This window comes from Hyla sarda, unplaced genomic scaffold (assembly GCF_029499605.1).
Source record: "Hyla sarda isolate aHylSar1 unplaced genomic scaffold, aHylSar1.hap1 scaffold_1011, whole genome shotgun sequence".
NCBI classification, from domain to species: domain Eukaryota; kingdom Metazoa; phylum Chordata; class Amphibia; order Anura; family Hylidae; genus Hyla; species Hyla sarda.
In genome coordinates this window covers 101,687-106,494 of record NW_026607630.1, presented here as the reverse complement: position 1 = coordinate 106,494, position 4,808 = coordinate 101,687, and positions in this window count along the sequence as shown.

The window sequence follows — 4,808 nt, the reverse complement described above, 5'->3', positions numbered from 1 at the left end:
AGCCTTGGCTGCATGACGGAGGGAGCGGATGTCCACTGGGTGATGCGGCAGGCTGGACCACTACCTCGGAGCCACGGTTATCCCAGGCCGATTTATGGTGGCGAATCATGTGTTGACGCAGGGCCGTGGTGCCGAGATTGGGACCCTGGCCACGCTTCACTTTCTGCCCACAGATTTTGCATGTGACTACGCTAAGGTCCTCCATATTCTTTATGAAGAACAACCACACCGCAGAGTAGCTGATTTTCCCACCCACAGTTCGCACTATTTCACTGCTATTGGCGCCGTCTCCAGGAACCCCTGTTCCACTACCTCCCTGAATGGTAGCTTGCCGTGAAGCAGGTGGTCTCCCCCTGGCACGTTTGGCTCCTGAATTTCCACTACTGCCACCACCACGCTGATTGCCAACCGTGCTACTGCCTTGCTGCCTCATAGACAAAGAGCAAATCTCTTCTCCTGATGATGATGAAGCCCCGGCTTCTGCACCCGGCTCCCAATTGCGATCGGCTTCATCATCATCAAAAGATGTGTGCACGTCACTGATGTCCTCCTCGTGTTCCACAACAGTGTCTGCCTCAGGACCCTGAACAATTGAAACACCGCCTCCCACGTCACTCTCCGCATCAATACTTGGCCGCCTTGCGGAGCAAGGGACGCATGTCTCCTCACATTCTTGGCTGCCCATTAGATGCTGACTGTCCTCTATTACCGCTGACCGCTGGGTGTTAACGGGAGCTCAGGCCTATTGCTGCGACTCCTGATGCCACTCGCCCCAAGTCTGCTGCCAACTCTGCCTGACGTATGTAGGCCTCTGCCCCTTCTCTGTGCACGTCCTGGCACTTCCCTGCCTGACATACTTAGTGCGTTTATGAGGGTATAGAACAGCAGCAGGCGATTACTTACGGCTGTCCTTTCAAAGTATATAGGCCCTGGACAGAATAGCTGACAGCTATCTGCCCCTCTATGCTGCAATGCTCAATAATGGGAATAGGAGGTTTAGCAATCAATGATCCTTCTCAGAGTAACAGCGCAGCACTCTGCACTCCTGCCTTTCCCTAATGCTGATGTGACTAGCAGTTGCAGTGTAACGCTGTGGTATGAGCTATTCACACACACACAGTCCCGTCCTCTCCATCTGACTGCATAGATGAAATGAAGAGAGGCAAGATGGCTGCCGATTATATAGGGGCTGTGACATCACAGGGGTCAGTGAACACTGATAGGCTGCATCTCACAAGTGATTCAGGGTCAGCCCGCCTACCTTCATTCCCGCCCTCCCATAATCCCCTGCCCCATGTACTCACATGTGGATCCGCCATCTTAGCTCTACAATAGCCTGGAACGCTGTAAAATGGAGTTTAATGAAGCGATTCGTGCGATAGAATCGCGGCGATATTCATATTAGTTGCAAATCGAATTTTTCATGAAATTCGTAACGAATTCGGGTTCGTCAAGTTCGATTCGCTCATCTCTAATTATGATGTATTTTTTTTATCAGGATTGTATCTAGGCCATTTGCGGATTTGCCCACACGCATAATCATTTTTGTCTCTATTAAACTTGTAGACTTTTTTTGTTGATGGTATCTAATTCAATTTTTTTTAGCCGATTTAAATATAGTACTATCCGTTTTCTTGAATTCGAAGTGGTGGCTATATTCCAAGAGCTTCTCCCGCAGTGCATGCACTTGCTCTAATTGGGATGCAGCCACCTGACTTCTCTTGACAAATAATCGCTCCATATGACCCCTCGACAAAAGTTCTAAATATTCTTCCCACTCTCTAGTAAAATTAATGTCATCTAAAAAAGAGGATTCAATTACTGGGCGTAAGCCTCTTGGGGTGATGTTACTCCCCATATACCTAGACAAAAAGAGTACATCTAAACTTTGCTGTATTGCAATCTTACAACAATTTTCATATTGGTGTAACAATTCATTCATACGGTTCCATGATTCCTCCGATAACGATTCTTATCCCGTCGTCGGAGGTGGACACGCAACTCTCATGTCAGTTCCAATGAGCTGAGTAATCAATGTATCACGGGTTACCTCTCGGTTCTCCGTGAACTCCATTATAGTCCGATAATCCGGAAAACCATGCTGAGTGATGTGCACAACGCCCAAGATTCAGAGAAGGCTCGTGAAGATCGGTGCAGCTGTCTTAAATGCTGATTCCTCAAGAATCCAAGCGGAGGTCCTTGTAGGTAAAACTGAAATAAAGAGATAGACAGCACTCCGTGGTGTGATATCATAGGTACAGGGTAAGGGCTAAATGCAGAAAAGCGCTTACCGCATAGAGTTACACTCGACCAAGTGTAACAATGGATAAAAGCATGGAAGATGGGGAATCCGCAGCTACTCCACGTCTAACAGCAAACAGAACAAATCCTCCCACGTGGCGACGGGATAGAGAGCGCAAGACACCCAGGTAATAGGAAGTGAGGTTTATTCACCCATGATGCAACGCGTTTCACAGATAGACTGCTTCATCAGGCATACTCGCACAATATATAGGCCTTTAAGGTTAACCCTTCAAGGGACAACCTTAAAGGAACCATGCACAATTACATATATATATATATATATATATATATATGTATGTATATATATATATATATATATATATATGTATATATATATATATATATTCAATAAAAATTCACAGCATGTAAAAACTACACATAATTAATTAATAGCTTGTTTTTAGATATAATACATACCGTATATACTCGAGTATAAGCCGACCCGAATATAAGCCGAGGCCCCTAATTTCACCCCAAAATCCCAGGAAAAGTTATTGACTCGAGTATAAGCCTAGGGTGGGAAATACATCATCCCCCCCTGTCATCATCCAGACCCCCATCATTAACACCCTCATCATCATCACCCTGTCATCATCCCCCCTTCATCATCACCGCCTGTCATCATCCCCCCTTCATCATCACCGCCTGTCATAATCCCCTTGTCATCATCCCACCCCCCCCCTTCATCATCCCCTTGTCATCATTCCACACCCCCCCCCTTCATCATCCCCTTGCCATAATCCCCACCCCCCCTTCATCATCCCTCTGTCATCATTCCACACACCCCCCCTTCATCATCCCCTTGCCATAATCCCCCCCTTCATCATCCCCTTGCCATAATCCCCCCCTTCATCATCCCCTTGTCATAATCCCCCCCCCCCCTTTATCATCCTCTTGTCGTCATCACCACATGTCATCATCATGGTCTTCAACCTGCAGACCTCCAGATGTTTCAAAACTACAACTCCCAGCAAGCCTGGGCAGCCATTGGCTGTCCGGGCTTGCTGGGAGTTATAGTTTTGAAACCTCTGGAGGTCCGCAGGTTGAAGACCACTGCGGCCTTCGACATCATCCAGCCCCCTCTCACCCCCTTTAGTTCTGTACTCACCTCCACTCGACGCTGGTCCGTTGCTGCAGGACTGTCCGATGGGGAGGTCGTCCGGTGGGATAGTGGTTCCGGGCTGCCATCTTCACCGGGGGGGCCCTCTTCTCCGTGCTTCGGGCCCGGAATAGAGGCGTTGTCTTGACGACGACGCAGAGGTACGTTCATTACCAACGTCCCTCTGCGTCATTGTCAAGGCAACGCCTCTATTCCGGGCCCGAAGCGCGGAGAAGAGGGCCCCCCCGGTGAAGATAGTAGCCCAGAACCACTATCCCACCGGACAACCTCCCCACCGGACAGTCCTGCAGCACCGGACCAGCGTCGAGTGGAGGTGAGTACAGAACTAAAGGGGGTGAGAGGGGGCTGGATGATGTCGAAGGCCGCAGTGGTCTTCAACCTGCGGACCTCCAGAGGTTTCAAAACTACAACTCCCAGCAAGCCCAGACAGCCGATGGCTGCCCGGGCTTGCTGGGAGTTGTAGTTTTGAAACCTCTGGAGGTCCGCAGGTTGAAGACCACTGAGGGCGCGGAGAGTTCACTCGAGTATAAGCCGAGGGGGGGGGGGGGGTGGTGTTTTCAGTATATACTCGAGTATATACGGTAATAAAAACTAATATATATAAAATACATAACATACTTTTTATAAAATATATAAAATGTGAAAATAAAAATAGATATAATAATCATAATCATCATTAACAGGAAATAAAGTAAAATAAAATAAAATTGATATTAATATAATATATATATATTTTTCTTTTGCATTGTCGATCGTCTCATTGAGCCCAATAAGACGATCGAAAATGTGAAAATAAAATTGATATTAATATGATATATATTTTTTATTTTTATTTTACTTTATTTCCTGTTAATGATGATTATTATATCTATTTTTATTTTCACATTTTATATATTTTATAAAAAGTATGTTATGTATTTTATATATTAGTTTTTATTATGCATTTATATCTAAAAACAAGCTATTAATTAATTATGTATAGTTTTTACATGCTGTGAATTTTTATTGAATACATATATATGTAAATGTACATGGTTCCTTTAAGGTTGTCCCTTGAAGGGTTAACCTTAAAGGCCTATATATTGTGCGCTTGTACTCACCTGAGTATGCCTGATGAAGCAGTCTATCTGTGAAACGCGTTGCATCATGGGTGCATAAACCTCACTTCCTATTACCTGGGTGTCTTGCGCTCTCTATCCCGTCGCCATGTGGGAGGATTTGTTCTGTTTGCTGTTAGACGTGGAGTAGCTGCGGATTCCCCATCTTCCATGCTTTTATCCATTGTAACACTTGGTCGAGTGTAACTCTATGCGGTAAGCGCTTTACTGCATTTAGCCCTTACCCTGTACCTATGATATCACACCACAGAGCGCTGTCTCTTTAT